General features: G+C 39.2%; 1 long non-coding RNA gene across 2 annotated transcripts in view; it reads left to right on the forward strand.

The window, feature by feature from the left end:
- Positions 1-23388, forward strand: part of LOC108521798 (uncharacterized) — a 66992-nt gene that overhangs the window by 10393 nt on the left and 33211 nt on the right. For both annotated transcript variants that reach the window (XR_001883281.1, XR_001883282.1), the window contains 2 exons: positions 12747-12889; positions 18278-18340. This is a non-coding gene — a long non-coding RNA (uncharacterized LOC108521798). The remainder of the gene's footprint in view (positions 1-12746; positions 12890-18277; positions 18341-23388) is intronic.

Raw genomic sequence — 23388 nt, forward strand, 5'->3', positions numbered from 1 at the left:
TCAAAAAAAAAAAAAAAATAGACAAAAACATATTTACAAAAAGTATAAAATTTTCTTTTATATATATATGCCAAAAAAAAAAAAAAAACCCAAGGGGAATCAGGGTGTCCACCCTTCTTACTTAAAAGAATGGAATAAACTGAACAGTAGAGCATTGTAAGTGGAATTATTGACCGGGCGCGGTGGCTCACGCCTGTCATCCCAACACTTTGGGAGGCTGAGGCAGGGGGATCACCTGAGGTCAGAAGTTCAAGACCAGCCTGGCCAACATGGTGAAACCCTGTCTCTACTAAAAAATACAAAAATTAGCTGAGCGTGGTGGTGGGCGCCTGTAATCCCAGCTACTTGGGAGGCTGAGGTAGGAGGATCGCTTGAACCCGGGAGGCGGAGGCTGCAGTGAGCCATTGCACTCCAGCCTGGGTGACAAGAGCAAGACTCCATCTTAAAAAAAAAAAGGAATTATTTGCTTTTATGGAGGCAGGCAGTGTACTGGAGTCTGTAATTTTATCTATTACTAAATTCACCAAGTGCTTTGTGTTCTATGAATGTGTCTTTTGAAACTTTTTTTAGGTCTTGCAATTCCTACTCACAGCAATTTGAAATGAAACTGGCAGTTTCCTTTTACTGTGTAATCTAGCTAACCCTCTTGTCATGGAACTGGCCCCTTTTATGTCTTTTCTTCCTGTGGTAAGGGAATCCTGATTGATTTAGAAGCATGTGTTGTCTGCGTCATTAATTTGGCACTTATTGGCTACATCTTTGAGACCTGTCATCTTCATTTGTGTATATACCCCCCAACTTCACTGTAAGATATTTGAGAGTGGTGAGCATATTTACATGTTTTTGTATTTCTGTGGTAATCCAGCTTATTGCTTTATACATATATTGTTTACTTACTTTTCTCTCTTTTACACTAGTAGAGGACATTGCTCAATATCTTAGTTGAAGTCTCTACAGTGTTACAAATAGACACTTATTTTTCACTTACGCAAAGTCCAAAAAGGGTATTCCTGCTCAGCATGTGACTCTCCTCCATGTGGCGACCCAGGACCAAGTCTCCTTTCCCCACATGGCTTCTAAGGTCACCTTGCTCATCTGCATCAAGACAGAAGGGGCAAGAACGTAGAGACAGGGTCATCCACAGGAGACTTTTGTGGGTCAGGCCTAATGCAGCACAAATTAGTCTTCACATTCTATTGGCTAGAACACAGTCACATGACTTCACCTGACTCCAGGGAAAGCTAGGAAATGTAGTCTGTCCAGGAAGAAAAGGCAATGTGAACAGCCTTGTCTCTGCCACACTCAGAAAAAAATACTAATAATTAGGTTACTTTTTATATTTTTACTTGCCCTCTCACATGCCATCTATACCATCTATTTTCACTCATTCTATTTCCACTACATACTGATACTGTTATCAAGATTTATTAATTTATCACTTTTCTCTATCCTGGGGTATTTATCAACTGTAATTCCAATGCTAAAATGCCACTGTTAACATTTTAAAAATCTTTTCTCTGCACATAAATTTGTATGTATTTTAATGTAGTTGTAATGCACAATTTGTATCTTATTTTTACTTAACATTATAGCATAAACATTTTCTCATTCTTAGGAATGTTTCAGTAGCATTTTTTTTTTTTTTTTTTAGGTAGGATCTCCTTCCATTGCCCAGGCCGGAATGCAGTGGCACAGTCTCAGCTTACTGCAACCTCTGACTCCTGGGTTCAAGCGATCCTCCCACCTCAGCATCCTCAGTAGCTGGGAACTCAGGCATGTGCCACCACACCCAGCTAATTTTTTTTGTATTTTTGGTAGAGATGAGGTTTCACCATGTTGCCCGAGATGATCTTGAACTCCTGAGCTCAAGTGATCTGCCCACCTCAGTCACCCAAAGTGCTGGAATTACAGATGTGAGCCACCACGCCTGACCCCAGTAGCAACATTTTTCATGACTGTATAGTATCTATCATATACTTAGATATTATACCCTACTTGTTGGACATTAAGTTGTTTCTTCATTTATTACTATTGTTGCCCGAGTTCAAATTCTGACTCTTTCATTTCCTAGCTAAATGACCATGGGCTTTCTGGTTGTGGGTTCTTTATTTGTAAAGTGGGGCTGACTATACTGTCTACTTCTCGTTATTTGGAGGGATTAAATTAGTAATATATTTAAAGCAGTAAAAGCAATTCTTTCTTTCTTGAGCCTTTCATTCATTCATTTTATTATTATTGAGACAGGGTCTCGCTCTGTCGCCCATGTTGGAGGGCAGTGGTGTGATGTGCCTGTCTGCAGCCTCACTCTCCTGGGTTCAAGCGATCCTCCCACCTCAGCCTCTCCAGTAGCTGTGACTACAGGCATGCACCACCTCACCCAGCTAATATATATACATACACACACATACACTATATACTTGTCAAATATGAGAAGGCCTAAAAAACTCCTCTATAATTAATACTTGGACTACTAATGTAGTACTTATTATAGACCATCCTTTATTATAGTATTTGGGTATATATATAGATATATACATACACATATGTATGTATATATATGTGTGTATATATATATTTTTTTATTTTTGCAGATGTCGGGTTTCACCATGTTGCCCAGGATGTTCATTTATTAACTCCACAAATATTTATTCAGCGTCACTATGTGCTGACACTGAATAAATGTACTGACACCGACAACTGTTTGAGAGTACTCCCCAGGAGATAGAGAAATGGTTAAGTGGAAATCTAAACCGACTTAAGTCAGGGAAGCCTCATTTGCCCAAATTTGCCTACAGACCAATTTGCCAAATGACAAATGAACAAAAAAACTGAAAACAGGTTTTCAGACTGTTGACAGCAGTGGTTTCACTGTCAGTGGCAAGGATAGAGGCAAAGCTCCAGTTTGTAAAAACAGAGAAGACAGCAAATTGTTTTTAATGGAAAGTCCACCTACAAACAGTGGTGAGTATCCTAGGGTATGAAATACACTCATATTCAACTGAGCTGACCTGATAAACCCCTGGGGGAAAACAGCAGCAGCAAAATGACTGTAGTGACACTGCTGTGTGATGAAATGTTCAAAAGAAATCAGTAACTCAGCAAATGTATTTAGTGTTTTGGCCTTCCTCTGGAAGTCAGAGAAGTCTTTTCTGAGGAGGTGGTATTTAATCTGGGGGTCAAATATGAGAAGGCCTAAAAAACTCCTCTGTAATTAATACTTGGACTACTCATGTAGTACTTATTACAGACCATTCTTTATTATAGTATTTGGGACATGTACTTGGTATCTTACTGTGAGTTCTTTAAGTGCCAGGTACATAAAAGTTCACTAATTGTTTATGGATACATGTGAACCGAGTGTGGTGGGACAAACAGGAGTGTCTGTTGGATGACCCCCGAGGTTATCTCTGGATGGCTTGGCAACAAGCTGGCTAGACTTGGTGGCTCCCTCTTCCCTCTACAGGGGTTCCAAATGCTAACAGTCCTGTACAACTGGCATTCCCAGCACTGGTGTGCAATTCCTCTGAGCTCAGATCATTTTCCCTCCTCATGCAAGGCTCTTCTCAGGAGGAAGGAGCTGGCAAGATTTCTGTTCTGGAGCACAACCTTTGGAGTGTCTAGCCATTCTGAGCCCACACATGTGTGTCCATGAAATGCCAATCCTGCTGCTGACCCTTCTGCTTGTAGAATTCCGCCTGCACTGCTTGGCCTGAACCCTTCACACATTGGGTGCCATCCGTGTTAGTATTTCACTCTGCCAACACTGAGTGAATGTATAAACAAATTGAACAAAATGATGATCCAACTCAACTGTGATCTAGATTATCCTATAGGCATGCTATAGAATGGAGTTATAGGTGAGAAAAGCAAGAAATCCTTGTGTATTAGTCTGTTCTCACGCTGCTAATAAAGACATACCCCAATCTGGGTAATTTATAAAGGAAAGAGGCTTAATGGACTCACAGGTTCACATGGCTGGGGAGGCCTCACAGTCATGGTGGAAGGCAAATGAGGAGCAAAGTCATGTCTTACATGGAGGCAGGCAAGAGAGCATGTGCAGGGGAACTCACCTTTATAAAACCATCAGATCTTGTGAGACTTATTCACTATCACAAGAACAGCAAGGGAATAAACCGCCCCATGGTTCAATTACCTCCCACCAGGTCCCTCCCAGGACACACGGGGATTATGGAAGCTACAATTGAGATGAGATTTGGGTGGGGACACAGCCAAACCATGTCACCTTGAAACTGCAGTCTTAATGCTTGTTTCTCTTCTTCCAAATAAGGAGGTCAACCGAAGATGCTACCTTTGTTGAGCATATCACTGCTCTTTCTAGTCTCAATTTAGATGTCCATGATACTTTCAGAGAATGAAAACCTCACTAATGATAATCAGATACGTTGACTTTTTTGTTCTCTACCTATAATAAGTTAATTGCATATGCTTTCCTGACCATTTAATTACTTACATGAAAGGGAAGGTAATTTTTTGTGTTTATTTTAAAACAATTTCAAACTTAAAGAAATGCTGCAGACATAGTACAAAAGGTGTTATTTTTCCTGAACTATTTGAGAGTAAGTTGCCAACATAATGCTTCATGACACCCAAATACTTTGGTGTATATTTCCTACAAAGAAGGTGCTATGGTTTAAACAATGATGTCCTCTCCAAAATTCATGTTGAAATTAACCCTCAATGCAACAGTTTTAAGAGATGTGGCCTTTGGAAAGTGATTAATTCATGAGGATTCCACTCTCATGAATGGGATTAGCACCCTTGGAAAAAGGCTCAAGGCTGAAGGGAGCACTTTCTTGCTTTTCCATCCCGTTTTCCATGTGAGGATACAGTATTCCTTCCCTCTAGAGGATGCGGTGATAGGGCGCCATCTTGGAAACAGAGAGCAGCTCTCGGTGGACACCAATCCTGCTGACATCTTGATCTTGAACTTTCCAGCCTCCAAAACCATGAGAAATAAACTTCTGTTGTTCATAAATTACCCAGTCTTTGGTATTTTGTTATAGCAGCACAAATGGACTAAGACACAAGGAAATTTTCCTTTATAAGCACTACACAAAATTAAAATTGGGAATATTAACACTAATACGTTACTACCATTTAATCCACGGATCTCATTCAAGTTCTGTGTTATCCCATTAATGTCCTTTATAGCAAAAGTATCCAATTCAGGATCAGTCATTACATTTAGTTATCTTATCTCTTTAGTTCCATTCAACCAGATCTTTTCTGACTTTCATTACTTTGACACTTTTGAAGATTACAGGCTATTTTGTCAGACATCTCTCAATTTGAGTTTATTTGATCTTTCCGCATGATTACATTCAGGTTACACATTTTTTTTGGCAGGGATGTCATTGAAGCAGTGCTGTGTTCTTATTGTTGCATCTTATTAGATAGCCTATATTTCTGTTGGCTCCTTTACTTGTGCTATTAGCCTTAACTTCTTGATTAGGGAACTATCTGCCAGGTTTCTTCATTACAAAGTTACCTTTTAAAATTGTATTACTAAGAAGCATTTTGTGAAGGTACTTTGAGGCTATGTAGTTAGCTCATTCCTCCTCAAACTTTCACCTACTGCATATTAGCATCCACTATGTTTCTGGGCTAAATCAGTTACTTGTGCTGGCTGCCAAACGGTGATTTTCTGACTCCATCATTTCTTCTCCATTCATCAGTTGGCATTCCACTGTAAGAAAGGTTTTCTCCTTTTCCCACTTATTTATGTCAGTATGGACTCACAGATTCTATTTTATTTAGTGGGTTAATCATGTCATGGCTATTTATTTTGATGCTGTTTATTTTAAGGACTCATTAATTTCTATTTTATTACATGAATTTATAATCTGTTACTATTGTTATTTCTCTGCCTTAGTTGTCACATATTTGGACAGGGGGAGCCCCCATTAAGCTTCTTCTGTGTTCTTTTGACATTCGTCATCATTCTTTGAGCATTTCCTTATTTTCTGTCCCAATAAGATGTTCCCTGTCCCAACCCTGGAATCAGTCAATTCTCCAAAAAGCCCTGCTTTGTTTTAGTGGAGAAGAGCATTTAGGAAACTAAAGATTGGTCTAGGCAATAGGCATGCTCCTTGGTCGGGGGATGTTGGTGCTTCCAGGCTCTCTCACTGGACAAAACTAGAGAATGTATGCATGTGTATACATACGTACATGCACGCATATGCGACCATATCCATACTTGTTTCAGTATCTCTATTGAAAATTCCAGTTCAACACCACATAGCTTATTTTAGTTTTTTCAGTTTCCATATTTGTAGTCCCTTCCCTAACAGTTAGAAAACTGTCTCCCTTCATCCTCAATTTGTTTACTTATCTGATCAATCCCCTCCACGTAGTCAAACTTCCATCCCCACTGCCATCCCCCTCCCACCCAACCCGGCAAGACAGCCTTGCTTGACTCTAACAGCCTGAACTGGGCCACTGCTCCAGAGCGCTCTGACCTCCCCATTCCCACTTTGCTCAGCTCCACCTTGTACTCTTAGACAGAATTATTCAGAAATGAAGGATAGATGGAAGCAAACTATAACTCCCCTTTAAATTGATGTTTTTAATAAAAACTAATACAAAAGAAAAAATATAGAGGGAAAGAATTTTAATTTTTTTCTGGACACCCTCCAATTGTTTCAGTATACTAGTATTCCAAGTAAATAAAAAAATTTTAGTCAAGCTTTATTATGTGATACTATTTTAATGTGCAAATTGTGAGGAAGGGCTATTCTTCTTCTTCTTTTCCAGTTTCCTTTTCTCTTTCCATTTCTATTCTATTCTATTCTTTTTTTTTTTTTTTTTTTGAAACAGTCTCGCTTTGTTGCCTAGGCTGGAGTGCAGTGGTGTGATCTCGGCTCACTGCAACCTTCGCCTCCTGGGTTCAAGCAATTCTCCTGCCTCAGCCTCTTGAGTAGCTGGGATTATGGGCATGCACCACCAAGCCCAGCTAATTTTTGTATTTTTAATAGAGATGGGGTTTCACCATGTTGGCTAGGCTGGTCTCGAACTCCTGACCTCAGGTGATCCGCCTACCTCTGCTTCCCAAAGTGCTAGGATTACATGCATGAGCCACCATGCCTGGCCTTCCATTTCTATCTCTTCTATTTCATGGGTGGCTGAAATAAGAGCAAAGGAATTATATCACAAATTGATCTAATAAAATACACAATACTAGAAAAATCTATTGAGAAGTGTGTGACTCAAGGTAAAAAACCTGTCTTATAAAAACATTATATAGTCAATATTTTAAGAGTTAGAAGTTCATAAGCATGGTGACTAACTCTTAGAAAGAACCTATTATTTATCAGTATATTAAAATCTTACTGAAGTAAACAGGATAGGCTGGTAGATTTTAAGGCAAATTAAAGCAAAAAGATTAAGATGACAGATGGAGCTGTTATTTACAGAAGGAGATTTAGTTAGGATTGAGGAAAGGAACTATAATTTATAGAGAGTATTTAGGTTGGGATTATGCTCAGCTATGATTAGCAAAGACCCAAATTAATGATGGCTTAAACCAGTTGAATCATACAGTTTGGGTATTTGTCCCCCTAAATCTTATGTTGAAATGTAATCCCCAATGTTGGAGATGGGGCTTAGTGAGAGGTGTTTGGGTCATGAGGGCAGATCCTTTATGGCTTGATGCTGTTCTCATAATACTGAGTGAGTTCCCGCGAGGTCTGGTTGTTTAAAAGTGTGTGGTACCTCCCTGTCCTCTCTCTCTTGCTCCCCTCCTGTGCCCCCTTTGCCTTCTGCCATGGTTGGAAGCTTCCTGAGGCCTCCCCAGAAGCTGATGCCAGCGCTATGCTTTTTGTACAGCCTGCAGGACCATGAGCCAATTAAACATCTTTTCTTATAAATTATGCAGTCTCAGATATTTCTTTGTAGTAACACAAGAACTGTCTAACAAAAAGAAAGTGTATTGACCTCTTCTGCAAAGGTGAATAGTTCAATACTGGGGTGATGCTCTGCTCCTTGAAATCTTCAGAGACCCTGACTGCCCCTAGCTTTTGATCTGCCCTCTTACGCTATGACCTTCATTTTCATCATCCCAGATGGAGCTCTAACTACCACATACAGAGCTGAAGGGTTAAATCGAGGAAGGAGGGATAAAAGGGCAAGCACCAGCTATCTTTAAAGGAAATTTCCTGCAAGTTGCTGCACAATTCTTTTCCTTATAGCATGTTGACTAGAACCTGGTCACATGGCCACACTGGCTGCAATGGAGGCTGGAAAAGGATTCTTACAGTCCCGGTGACCCTATGCCATGCTGAGAATCAGGGGTTCTAATACCAGTAGGCTGTTTGGGGTAGGTAACCATTGATCTCTATTGCCAAAGGGTCTACTGGATGTTGTCAATTTTCTTATCATAAAATTGGTTAAATTGGCCTGGTGCATGGCACATGCCTAGAATCCCAACACTTTAGGAAGCTGAGGCAGGCAGATCACTTGAGGTCAGGAGTTCGAGACCAGCCTGGACAACATGGTGAAACCCCGTCTCTACAAAAATACAAAAATTAGCCTAGTGTGGTGACGCATGCCTGTAATCCCAGCTCCTCAGGAGGCTGAGGCAGGACAATTGCTTGAGCCCAGGAGGCAGAGGTTGTAGTGAGCTGAGATCACGCCACTGTACTCCAGCCTGGGTGACGGAGTGAGTGAAATTCTATCTCAAAAATAAATAAATAAGTAATTTTAAAAATGGGTTAAATATTATTAACAGGGTTAAACAAGATAACAATAGCTAATACTTATACTTCTTTTTTTTTTTTTTTTTTTTTTTTTTTTTGAGGCAGAGTCTCGCTCTGTTGCCCAGGCTGGAGTGCAGTGGCGCGATCTTGGCTCACTGCAAGCTCCGCCTCCCGGGTTCACGCCATTCTCCTGCCTCAGCCTCCCGAGTAGCTGGGACTACAGGCGCCCGCCACCGCGCCCGGCTAATTTTTTGTATTTTTAGTAGAGACGGGGTTTCACCATGGTCTCGATCTCCTGACCTTGTGATCCGCCCGCCTCGGCCTCCCAAAGTGCTGGGATTACAGGCGTGAGCCACCGCGCCTGGCCTATACTTCTTATATTGCAGGGATTTCAGGTGAAAAACCTATTTATCATTATCTTATAATTTTTAACATAATTTTTTTTGCTCTTAACACTGCATTTTCAAAATACAATTATAGGTGAAAACCTATTTATCATTATCTTATAATTTTAACATAATTTTTTTTGCTCTTAACGCTGCATTTTCAAAATACAATTATCATGTAAATTCAGGGAAGACTATGCTTGCTTTTGTTTAGAGTTTTACTAACAGTTTTCACTATTTCAGAACAGCATTGACAACGCTGTAAGCTGCACTTGAATCACCGAGACAACATCCATGCCTCTGTTTACAGGTTCAAGCAGATGACTACTTTGTGAGGTTTTCTAGTGTAGAAGTGCTTGAGCATTTGCATATTTTTATTATCAATTATGTTATATTTATGTCTGCTTGATGCTACAGTTTAGGCATTATATTTATTTTAAAATTACGCGTGTAGGTAGGCTATATTCTGTATGAATTTCACTTGATAGTACAGAACAGAACTGCTGCTAGCATATAAGCTGCCTCTGTACAAATAAGAAAAAGAGGCCCCCTCGAGTGGAGGAATTAGGAAAAGGCACCCCTTCTTTGGGGTTGATGTAGCCCCCTGCCAGAGTGCATGACTAGGCAACAGAGTGAACCTAGAATTTGCCCCCATCTACCACCTGTGTAACTGTAGATGGCAAGCCCCTTTAAAGGCAGCATGAAAAAAAAAATACTTTTTTTTTAGACGGGGTCTTGCTCTGTCTCCCAGGCTGGAGTGTAATGGTGCAATCTTGGCTCACTGCAACCTCCGCCTCCCCGGTTCAAGCAATTCTCCTGCCTCAGCCTCCCTAGTAGCTGGGATGAGAGGTGCAGGCTACCACGCCCAGCTAATTTTTGTATTGAAAAATTACTTCTTGTAGAAAGTAGGCATTGGGTCTGATGGGGCTGATGATTACTGATATAAAAAGATAGTCAAGGATTGAACCTGGAAATACGTCCCTGTTTAGAGGTATAGTAAGTGGACCCAACGGTTAGGAAGAGACCGAGAGAGTAGTGTTGTAGAAACCAAGTGAAGACAGTACTGTAAGAAGGGAAAGTGACCCTTTGCATCAAATGCTGCTGTTAACCAGTGCTTTGGGAGGCCAACATGGGCAGATCACTTGAGGTCAGGATTTCAAGACTAGCCTGGGAAACATGGTGAAACCATCTCTACTAAAAATACAAAAATTAGCTGGGTGTGGTGGTATACACCTGTAATCCTAGCTACTTGGGAGGCTGAGTGTGAGAATTGCCTGGGAAGCAGAGGCTGCAGTGAGCCAAGATCATGCCACTGCACTCCAGCCTGGGAGACAGAATGAGACATAGATTCAAAAAAAAAAAAAAAGAAAAAAAAAAATCAAGACAGATGAAAACTCATTCTGTCCACTGGAGTAGGCCATGTGGGGGTCACTGAGGATCTTTACAAGGACACCCAGTGAGGTAGTAGGATTGAAAGCTTGATTGTCATGGATTTAGGTGGAAACACAGGGAGAAGTGAAGAAGGTAAGTATAGACAACTCTGGTGCTAGAGACTAAGGAGCTGAGGGTGTTTGCAAGGGAGTGTTGATACGTAAGTCAATGAATAACAAAGATAATGTTAGGTAGTGATTTACACTTTGAAGAAAAATATGTAAAATAACACCCAAAAGACTGAGGCTCTAGTATTCCTTCAGTCATTAGACTCTTTGAGTCCTTGAACTGGTCACCTTTACCTCACTGGGTCTCAGTTTCCTCAACTGAAAAAAATGCAAAAGTTGAACTTGGTGACCTCTTTTATCTTTAGCATCTGTTATTCTATATATTGAAAAATAGCTTCCAAACAAACTAGTTTACACTTTACCATCTTGTACAAGGTATTTAGCCTCCCTATATCTTAGTTTCTTCTGTTATTTTATTTTATTTTACACTTGATCTTAGCCAAAAGGCCGAGAAGCAATATTTTGATTTATTTTGAGACAGAGCCTCACTCTGTCACCCAGGCTGGATTGCAGTGCACTATCACGGCTCACTCCAGCCTCGAACTCCCAGGCTCAGGTGATCCTTCTACCTCAGCCTCCCAAGTAACTGAAACTACAGGCACATGCCACCATACCCAGCTAATTTTTGTATTTTTTGTAGAGACAGAGATTTGCCATGTTGCCCAGGTTGGTCCCAGACTACTAGACTCACATGATCTGCTTGCCTCAGCGTCCCAAAGTGCTGGGATTGCAGGCACAAGTCACCGCATCTGGCCAGTTTCTTCTATTTTAATCTATGGACATGTCCAAAGATGTTCATGGTCAATACTAGTGAAGTGGCTAAATAATACTTCCATTGGCAACAATTTTTTCATATGATAAAATGTAATACAGGCTGGGCATCATGGCTCACACCTGTAATCCCAGCACTTTGGGAGGCTGAGGTGAGTGGATCACCTGAGGTCAGGAGTTCAAGACCAGCCTGGCCAACATAGTAAAATCCTGTCTGTACTAAAAATACAAAAAAAAATTAGCTGGGCATGGTAGCAGGCACCTGTAATCCCAGCTACTCGGGAGGCTAAGGCGGGAGAATCGCTTAAACCTGAGAGGCAGAGGTTGCAGTGAGCCTAGAGCACACCATTTTACTCCAGCCTGGGCAACAAGAGTGAAACTCTACCTCAAAAAAAAAAAAAGCAAAAGTAATACAATAATTTAAAACAACATTTACAATTTACAAGGATTCTAATGATATGGAAAAATATAAGGCATCAAAATATGTAAATAAATATTAATAATGTCAAATAAAATATAAAACAGACTAAAAGAAACACCAAAATAGTAGTATTAGTTGTTATTTTAGGTTATGGGATTTGGGAGGGTTAAATTTTCTTTATAATTTCTTGGGTTTTCATTTTAAAATTTTGCCTTTAGAAAGTGTGCCATTGATAATAGGGAGATTATTTTTTAACTCAGCTTTAGCTTTTTAACATTTATGAATGCTTATGCCCATAATTATTTGTTCACAATTATGTTCCATACAGTGGATTTACAGAATATGGTCACCATGACCCTGAAGTCACTTGCATACACACTAATTTAAACATGTAAATGTTTACTCAATAATATATTCATCTGGCCAGGCACAGTGGCTCACACCTGTAATCCCAACACTTTGGGAGGCTGAGGCAGGCGGATCACGAGGTCAGGAGTTTGAGACCAGCCTGGCCAACATGGTGAAACCCCATCTCTACTGAAAATACAAAAACTAGCTGGGCATGGTGATGTACACCTATAATCCCAGCTACCCAGGAGGCTGAGGCAGGAGAATGGCTTGAACCCAGGAGGCGGAGTTTGCAGTGAGCCGTGATCATGCCACTGCACTCCAGCCTGAGTGACAGAGCAAGACTCCATCTCAAAAAGAAAAAAAAAAAAAAAAAGAATATATTTATCTGAGATTAGCCAGTGAATCTTTCCTTTAAGAGGTGGTAGAAATGTATTCATTTTTAAAGTTAGAATTGGTAATATTAGAATAGTAATAGTCTAAACAATATCTTGTGCTATAGTCGGGTATGAGCAGGACAGGAGAGGGCTCCCCCACTACACATACACCAGGTGTGTGGGGCAACCACCCTGTGATGGTCAGGCAGTTGTTAACTGTTTCCCTACAGTAATAATTGGTCACAGCTGGCACCAGGGAAAGACAGTCTCTTAACAGATAGAAAACACCTGAAACGTGATCAGCAGCTTCTGGATCAGATCTCAGCGTTGGATGAGTAGGAGAACCAACGCAAGACCTCAGAAGCCTGCCAAGGTATAAAACCCCAAGTCAAAAGTTCAAACCATGCTGGTCTTTCAAATTGCCCGCTTGGCTCTCTGTCAAGTGTACTTTCCTTCCTTTCCTTCCTGCTCTAAAGCTTTTGAATAAACTTTCACGCCTGCTCTAAAGCTCGTCTCAGTCTCTCCTTCTGCCCCTCAAATTGTTTCTCCTGAGGAGTCAAGAATTGAGGTTGCTGCAGACCCGGATGGATATGGGTTCTCCACCGATAACAGGGCTATATACACAATTAAGATTAACCATTCTGTTGTAATCAAAATCATCCAGTAGAATTTCAGAATCTTGCAAAAGTTGACCATATGTATCATAATGGTCTTTTCCCCAAACCTCCTCCCCCTCAACCCCCTGGCTTTATTTATTTTTTTATTTTTTAAGATAGTGTCCCACTCTGTCACACAGGCTAGAGAGCAGTGGTGTGATCACAGCTCACTGCAACCTCAAGCTCCTGGGCCCAAGCAACTCTCCCATCTCAGTCTCCCAAGTAGCTGGAACATCCATCACACACATTTTAAAACATTTTATATAGACAGGGGTCTTGTTACATTGCCTAGATTGGTCTTGAACTCCTTGGCTTAAGCAGTCCTCTTGCCTCAACCTCCCAAAGTGCTGGGATTACAAGCCTGAGCCACTACACCTCTCCCTCTCTCCCTCCTCCCTCGTCTGTTTCTCCCTCTCTCCTCCCTCCTCCCTCTTCTGTCTTTCCATTTCTCCCTCTCTATCTCTCCCTCTCTCCCTGCCTCTCTCACTCTCTCATCCCTTTCTCCCTCTTTCTCTCTCTCCTCCCTCTCTCCCTCTTTCTCTCTCTCCTTCCTCTCCTCCTCTCTCTCTCTCCTCCCTCTCTCCACCTTTCCTCCCTCTCCACCCTCTCTGCCTCTCTCTGTCCTCCTTCTCTCCTTCTTTCCCTCTCTCCTCCCTCTCTCCCTTCCTCTCTCCCTCTCTTATCCCTCTCTCCCTCTCTCATTTCTCTCTCCCGCTCTCATCCCTCTCTCCCTCTTTCCCTCTCTCTCTCCTCTGTTTATTCCTCTTTCCCTGTCTCCTCCCTCTCTCCCTCTCTCCTCCCTCTCTTCCTCTCTCTCTCTCCTCCATCTATCCCTCTTTCCCTCTCATCCTTCTCTCCTTCTCATCCCTCTCTCCTTCTCTCACCCTTCTCTCCCTTTCTCTCTCTCCACCCTCCCTGCTCCCTCTCTCTCCTCCCTCTCTCCCTTTTCCCATCTCTCCTCCCTCTCCTTTCCCTCTCCTCCCTCTGTGTTCTCTCGCTCTCTCTCTCTCAGGTTGCACACATGTACACTCCAAAGACTTATCTTTTAAGCACACTTCAACAGTAAACAAGGAAGCTGGCATTAACTCAAGCCAACACATTCCCTGCTTTCTGAACATTGTAACATCCTGAGCCACAGTCCCTTCTGCATCTGAGTAAGTTTCCAGTATTTACCCACGTTTCTGGCTGAGTTAACTCTCTCCTGCTGGGCAAGAAGATGAAAGTGAGATGAGATGGGGAGAGGAAATGTATAGAATGTGGATTTTAAACCAAATATCTTCACCTATGCAAATAGGAACAGGACAGATGTCTAGCCTTCCCTGAGCAGACAGGATGAAGTAGGTAGCGAAGATCCTCTTTTTATTTGAACATAACATTTGAAGCAGTTTCCGAGTGAAGAATTCAAGATTGTTTCCCTACTGCTGTTTGAAGTCCATTTGCTACTTAATTACATTCACGAATGCTCATTAATACACCGTTTGAAGAGATTAACTGGAACAGTGCCCAAGGCAGCATATGCCTTTTCCAGGCAGGAATAAGGATACCCTCAAGTATGTGAATATGGACAATAGGCAAGCCAGCATAGTGACACACTTGTTTCATGAGTCATTTTAATTAAATAATACATGAGCAAATACTGAGTAAGGCCTTACTCCATGACAAATAATAGAAATTCATATGAGATCAAAGAAGCTTATGTTTTCATAGATAATTTGATACATTTGTGGTCTATTTGTGGGGAAAAGAGGATATTCTATTCTTAATCATTTCATTCTGGATTATAATAAATCTGCATTCATATAAACATGACTAATTTGGAATTTATGGGAATTCCACTACAGCTGAATTTATCATTGTTCTCTGAAAAGAAAATCTTGCTAAGGAAGTTGCTCGTGTAAACACGAATGCACTGCACATATATCCCAGAACTTAAAGTAAAACTTTTTAAAATCCCAGAAAAAAAAAAGAATGCGGAAGAAATCATTAGGAATTTGCAAAGAGTATTTTCTAACTTTTAAAAGGCATCCTTGATATCATCAAAATGTATAGTTGCAATAGAAACAAAAGCCTGAGAGTCCTAGTTATATCACCTGATACTCATCATCATCACTCTTTCCTCTTCTTCTCACTTAGCAATGTATCATGAACATTTTCACATGTCAATATACATTATTTTACAACAAGATTTTTAATAGCTGCATGATATTCCATCTCATGTTCTACCATAATTTATTTAACCTACTGTTGGACGTTCAACCTGGTTATGACTTTTTTGTAATTGTAATGGTGCCATGAACATCCCTATTCATGTTTATTTGTATGTACCTCTTTGATTGTGTTCTTAGGCTAAAGTCTTAAAAATAAGATTGTTGATCATAGGACATGTTTAATTAAGTCTTTTAAGGTATTCCCAAATTAAAGGGCTGGAAGTCAGAGGGCAAGGGATTCCACTGATAGAATCCATAGACTAACCTCCTGGGACAGAGCAAGACAGAGAAGGACAAGGAATGCATCTTGAGAGGCTAACACAAGTCATTCAGCATCCTCCTTCCCCAAACTAGAGCCTCTTTGCTGCATTTTTTCCTGTAAAGCTTATTTCCTATTCATGTATCCTATAATGTATATATTTATTATAATAATTATTATTTTTTGAGACAGAGTCTCTCTCTCACCCAGGCTGGAGTGCAGTGACACCATCGTGCCTCACTGCAACCTCTGCCTCTGGGGCTCAAGCGATTCTCCTGCCTCAGCCTCTGGAGTAGCTGGAATTACAAGCGTGCACCACCAGGCCTGGCTAATTTTTTTTTTTTTGTATTTTTAGTACAGATGGGCTTTCACCTTGTTGGCCAGGCCATTCTCAAACTCCTGACCTCAGGTGATCCACCTACCTTGGACTTCCAAAGTGCTGGGATTATAGGCATAAGCCACTGTACCTGGCCAATTTCTTATTTATTTTAATTATTATATGTTTGCCTTCACTAAAATACAAGGTCTATGAGGTCAGGAATTGGCTTTTTAATTCATTGCTGGATATCCAGTGCCTAAGCAAATGCCATGTACATCATAATCAATAATTGTATTTTTAATGAATAAGTAAAACAAAGGGATTGGTAATCCTGCTATATTATGTACTAGTCAGATCACCTCTGAAGTATTCCGGTCAGACCAGGTCCTACTTGGAGAGGAATATTGACACACTGACAAGTGGTCTTTTAAGTGTGTCCTGGGCAGAATGATTGAAGAAACTCTGATTGTTTGGTTTGGAAAAGAGAAGGAAGTTAGGGATAGGAAAGCTTGTCTATCTTAAAATATTCAACTCTCTTAAAAAACGTTAAAAAGCCTTTCATATGAAAAATATTCAGGCTTATAATCTGTGCCAAAGGAAGGAAATTGTTGAATTTTGCTCAGCCTAAGAAAGAGCTTGTTCGCATTTAGAGCTGCATTAAGAATTGAATAGGCTTCTTCTCTCTCTCTCTCTCTCTCTATATATATATACACACACACACACACACATATACACATACGTATGTATATATATACACATATATACACATACATGGCATTTGTTTAGGTACTGGATATCCAGCAGTGAAATAAAAAGCCAATTCTTTCACATATATCAAGGAAGAGAAATGGAGGAATATATGTATGTGTATATATGTGTGTGTGTGTGTATATATATGTATATATATTCCTCCATTTCTCTTCCTTGATATATATGAAAGAATTGGCTTTTTAATTCACTGCTGGATATCCAGTACTTAAACAAATATATGTATGTGTATATATGTGTATGTGTGTGTGTATATATATATACCTCCGTTTCTCTTCCTTGATATATATGAAAAAAATGGCTTTTTAATTCACTGCTGGATATCCAGTACCTAAACAAATGCCATGTACATCATACACAATGATTCTATTTTTAATGAATAAGTAAAAAAAGGGATTGGTAATCCTACTAGATTGTGTACCAGTCAGATTACCTTTAAAGTATTTTGGCCAGGCCAGGTCCTACTTAGAAAGGAATATATCTTTTATAAATACGAACAGTATACATATAGAGGAATATATATATATATTTCCTTGTCATTTTAAGGAGAAAACACTTACTGGGATGTAGAGGTGATGCAAGTGTCTGATGGGTAAAAAGATTCTGACGGTTTCTTTTGATCTTGAGGTCTTGTGATTCAGTAAATATATTAACATGGTTTTTATGGTTTTTATTTTGATAATTTTCTTACTGGTTCATCACCAGAGAAGGGACTAATATAGGGGCAAAGAAGAATATCATGATCTAATATAAAATAATATATATTTTGAGGGTAGCCAAAAGTTTTGCTTCAGAAAATGGTAAATCTTCCAATTCATTTCATAGAAAACTAGAAAATTCCCTGTTTAAAAATTAATTGCCTTTAGGTGAAACTGGGAACAGTGAATCTTCTATTTATTCAGGGCAATGCTCAATAGAAAAAAAAAATGTAAATATAGGGCAACATCAAGTAAGAAAACAATCTAATTTTAGAAAAAAACTTAGAGAAACTATCCTGAATCAATATAGCTTAATATTATTGAGGTCATGCAACATAAATAAAATAAATGTTAAGAAATACATTAATAATCTGGTATGATCAGTAAGTTCCTTCCTTTCTCCCATCTTTTATCTTACAGTTTCTTCTTTCCCTTTCTATCACTTCTCTCCTCTTTCTTTCCCATTCTTCAGTAAGTATCCATTTATCACTGACTGTATTATAAGCTCTGGGAATACAATGATTAACAAATAGAGACATGGTTCCTTCCTACCTGGACCTAGCAGGAGCCAGTTAACAAGAGGAAGAAAAAAAGACTTTCAAGACCAAGAAAGGAAGGGGGAGTAGAAAAGCAATGAACAGAAGAGAAATGGGCAACATCATTTGCTTATTTTTTTTCTACCTTCCTCCCACTCCATTCCTTGTATAGTTTTTCTTGCTGGGTGCCATCTTCTTTCAACTTCTGATAAAACCCACTGCAATGCAATAAATCCAAGTGTTCTTCTGATTGGATAGCAAATTCATTTATTTAATTATTTTCAATAAATTATTTTTAAATATGATCATCTTTCCCAGGAAAAGAGGAAGACAGTAACTTGACAGTGGAGAAACCTGGAAGCCATTGCCTTAATCATGAAGGTTAGTGTCATCAGTGATGTCCTGAGGGTATCATGTTGTCTGCCAGATTTCTATTCTTTCCCTGGACGGTTAATGATGAGCTAACCATCTTAGAAGCCAAAGGAAATTTTTGTTCATTAAGGGACTTTGAGAAGCCTTTGGGCTCTCTTGAGTGTTACTTGCTTTCCACTGCAATACATTCCTCTCCCATCCCTGCCCTCTGCTGGGTATGCTCTCTGTCACTTTGACCTTGATTACATGGGTTTGGCTTACTGGTTGGGGCCACTTCTATCACCACCATGTTTAACACAAGTTGCTTTTAAATAGCTTTCATTTAAATTGTGGAGTATTTCAAACTGCACAAAAATGCCAAAAATAGTATGACAATGTAAAACATACTCCATCCCTGTTTTAAAACGCTGTAACATTTTGCCATATTTGCTTTGCCCCCTTACCCCCAAATTTCAAAAAAGATACAGAAGTCCCACATCCACATCCCATTTCCCAACTGTCCCTTTGAGAAGGACTACAGGTTGTATACCTGGAGTTGAAATTGACTATACCCATCTTCAACTTTTCTAGATATTGCTGAATTGTTCTTTAAAGTTAGTTTATATTAATCAGGGTTCTCCAGAGAAACAGAATCAAGAGGATAGAGATATATAGACATGGGTATGAATATGTCTACAGATGTAAATATAGATATTTATATAGATTATTTTATAGAATTGGCTCACATGATTGTGGGTGTGGTGGGGTGGGTCAGCAGGCTGGACATTCAGGTAAGAGTTGCTGTTGTAGTCTTGAGTTTGAAACCTGCAAGGTGGTCCAGCAAATGGGAAACTCAGGCAGAGCTTTGATGTTGGAGTCTTGAGAAAAATTATTCTTTCTTGAGTCTTTGCTCATAAGCCCCTCAACTGATTGGAAGAGGCCCACCCACATTATGGAGGGTAATTGACTTTACTCAATGTCTATTGATTTAAATGTTAATCACATCTAAAAAAGTACATTTGCAACAATGTTTAGACTCATATTTGACCGAAAAACTGGGCATCTCAGCTTAACCAAGCCGACACATAAAATTACCTATAATTGCCGGGCGTAATGGCTCATACCTGTAATCCCAGCATTTTGGGAGGCTGAGGCGAGTGGATCTCTTGAGGTCAGGAGTTTGAGACCAGCCTGACCGACATGGCAAAAACTCATCTCTACCAAAATTCCAAAAATTAGCCAGGTATAGTGGTGGGCACCTATAATCCCAGCTACTCGGGAGGCTGAGGCAGGAGAATCACTTGAACCTGGGAGGCAAGGGTTGCAGTGAGCTGAGATCATGCCACTGCACTCCTGCCTGGGTGACAGAGCGAGACTCCATCTCAAAAAAAAAAAAAAAAAAAAAAAAAAAAAAAAAAAAAAAAAAAAAAAAAAAAAAAATTAACTGTCATAGGGTTGTACCAGTTTATACCAGTTTATACCCCCACCAGCAACTTTGAGAGTTCTTGTTGCTTGATACCCTTACCAGTCTTTGGTACTTACAAACGTTTTAATTTTGCCAATCTGCTTAGTGTGAATTGGTATCTTGTTTTAATTTGGATTTTTAAATTTCCCTGACTACTAGAAAATTGAGTATTGTTGTGTTTGTTTATTGGTCTGAGTTTTCTCTTCAGTTGATTGCGTATTCAAATCTTGCTCATTTTTATATTGAGTTCTTTGAATTTTTCTCATTGACCTATAAGACTTTATAATTCTGGATAAAAAATACTTTGTAGATTATTATAACTTTCTTTTCCTAGACTAATGGTTCTCAACATTGGCTGTCCATTAGACTCTCTTGGGGAGCTTTTAAAACTCTAAGTACCTTGGCTGTACCTTCAACCAATTAAAATCAGGATTTTGGGAGGTATAACCTAGGATTAGTGCTTTTCAAAGCTCTCCAGGTGCTGCCTGTGTGCTTCTGAGAAACAGTGTCCCAGAGTAAGGCAGTAGGGTCTCGGCCATACAGAAAGTTCTAGTTGTAATGTTTCTGATGCCTTAATTTTCTTTTATAGTTTCTACTTCTTGTTTTCTTTAAATTTTTCTACACCTGATGTCATTAAAATATTTTACTATATATTCTTCTTCCTATCTCTTTTGTGTATTAAAATTCTTACAGTGTTGTGACAAGGATTTTTCTACACAGATGACTAAAAACTCTTGTTTTGACAGATTGACAACCTCCTTTTTTTCAGTTTGTCATTACAGAACCAAGAAAAGGTCATTTTAGTAGAAGTTGTGCAAAATACTTATTTTTATGATGTGGCTATAAGTGAGAAGGAACCGTTGATTTTAATCATTGCATTCCAATTTTAGAGCTTCATTTTCATTTGTATTATATCCAAACTTTTGAAGGGTGATGGTTTGACTGATATGCTCTAATTCAGCTTCAGTAAGAGTTATTAACCATATGTGTGGTTCCAGTAGAAGTATTTTAATTACCATTGACTAAACTAGGGAAGAAAAGTTACTGATAAAAACAAGAAGTTAAACTACTTCAGTGAAGTGACTAATTATTGCTGTCTCTAACTGTGGACACAAGTGGGATTGTTATAAAGTAGGGAGATGGTGGATCTGAAGAAGCCTAGGATGAGGTAGCACTAGATAGATCTTATTTGTGGAACATTTTTGAGTGTGCACTTGCATCTTTCTTTGTGACTAAAACCAGAAAAAGTGGACACATCTGTGATAGTTAATATTTGAGTGTCAACTTGATTGGATTGAAGGATGCAAAGTATTGTTCCTGGGTGTGTCTGCGAGAGTGTTGCCAAAGGAGATTAAATTTGAGTTATTGGACTGGGAAAGGCAGACCCACCCTCAATCTGGGTGGGCTCCATCTATCAGCTGTCAGCACAGCCAGAATAAAAGCAGACAGAAAAACATGGAAAGACTAGAACTGGCTTAGTCCTCCAGCCTTCATCTTTCTCCCATGCTGGATGCTTGCTGTCTTTGAACATTGTCTTCAGCTTTGGGACTTGGACTGGCTTCCTTGCTCCTCAGCTTGCAGACAGCCTATTGTGGGACCTCACCTTGTGATTGTGTGAGTTAATACTCCTTAACAAACTCCTCTTTATATGTACATCTATCCTATTAGTTCTGTCCCTCTAGAGAACCCTAATACAGTATCTTTCCTGCTCTCTTCGTGCTCTTGTTAGCAGCACGTTGCTTCATATTGTTTTGTTTTTCTTTCCTTTCCATGCAACCCATGTGACTTTTAAGTTTTCTTGTTTTCTGTGAAACAAAATTTGTTTGTCCACGTTTCTTTGCTGCTTTGTCTATTTGTCAAGAGTTTTGGTTGCATATAACAGAAATCTAAGTCAAACTAGCTTAAGCCAAAAACAAAGACCCTAATTATAGTTTTTGTTTTCATTTATGTATGCATTCAGGGAAGGAAACTATTGTTTAGGATCATTGACTAGTGCCTGAAAGAAATTTGGAAGCCAGTCAAGGAAAACAAAATGTGATGTACAAGAAAAAAGTAAGATAATGTTTGCTTTGTGAATGGCATTTTACCAGGTACAGAGTACCTTTTGGTTTCCCTAGCAGTACTGAAATACTTTCATTACACAAGGACTCTCAATGGTTTAAAGCTCACAATCTCAGCACTATTTATTTATTTTTATTGTGGTAAAAATATACATAATGTAAAACTTGCCATTTAATCATTTTAAGTATACAGTTCAGTAACATTAAGTTGACATTATTGTGCAACCATCACCACCATCTGCCTCCGGAACTTTTTAACTGTTGACATTTTGGACTGAATAATTCTTGTTGGAGTGGTGGTAGGATCTGTCCTGTATACTGTAGGGTGTTTAGCAGCATCCTTGGCCTCTACTCATTAGATACCAATAGCATCTCCACCCTCTCTCACCCCCACCCCATCCTGAAAATCAAAAATGTCTCTGGACATTGCCAAATGTCCCCCGGGAGGCGAAGTTATCCATAGTTGAGAACCATTGATTTTAAGGGGAAGAATTTCTATTGTAAGTTGTGCCATTTTAACTTTGAAGAAATAACTTGGGAAAAATGCATTATGGGCATTCATTAATATCAGACACAGAACTATTTGTAACTTAACTATGTACCAGATCAATTGTGCTTTCAGTAGTAAACAAATAGAGCATTTAATTGTCAGAACAGTGATAACATAATTACTCTGATTGGCATTGCTGCAGAAGACCTAAGACTAATCAGAAATAGTCTAGATTGGAAATGACAGCTTTACATGCATGACTGAATGTGTATGGCTAAAAAATTGCTGAAGTATAAGGTTAAGAAGTTTATCATAATTACTGCATGTTTTATAGAGTGACATCAACTGACTTGCAGAAAAATAGCAATTCTGTGTTATTCTCATACAGAAAGAGTATCTTCTGTTAAGAATTATTATTTTCTTTCATCTTGTTATACCAATATATGCTGTAGTTACAGTGAACAAGACAATATAGGCAAATATTTGAGGAATGTATTAATTGCATGCAAGGTAACATGAAATTTCCCAAAGCCAGATATGATTCTGCATCCAATTCTATCCAATGCCTAAAATGAAGATTCCTGAGTAGTACTTTAGCTTTTAAGGTACTAGAGAACATTTTTCCATGCATCATAGAAATAATGTGATCCATTATTATCTTAAGAAATGAGGCACTTAACGTTATTCGTAACGTTATTCACCATGTTCCAAATAGCTGATATTTGTCCTTAGATGTGAATACCAATTAAGATAGAAAAAGTCAGGTTTATTCCATGCAAAATTACTTCCATTATTTATTTCTAGCAATTATCAGGATAGATTAGGTATAGCTGCTGCAATACAGAAGACAAAAATTTTAAAATATTAAACTTGGTTCCATTGATATTTGCATAAGTCCCTTGACCTATTCAGGCCTTAGTTTTGCATTAGTCAAATTAAGGGATTGAGAGATAGTCTTAGGGATCTTTCCAACTTTAAGATAGTATTATTTTCTTTTCCTTCCTTCCTTCCTTCCTTCCTTCCTTCCTTCCTTCCTTCCTTCCTTCCTTCCTTCCTTCCTTCC

Source organism: Rhinopithecus bieti, unplaced genomic scaffold (assembly GCF_001698545.2).
Source record: "Rhinopithecus bieti isolate Rb0 unplaced genomic scaffold, ASM169854v2 scaffold_61298, whole genome shotgun sequence".
NCBI classification, from domain to species: Eukaryota; Metazoa; Chordata; class Mammalia; order Primates; family Cercopithecidae; genus Rhinopithecus; species Rhinopithecus bieti.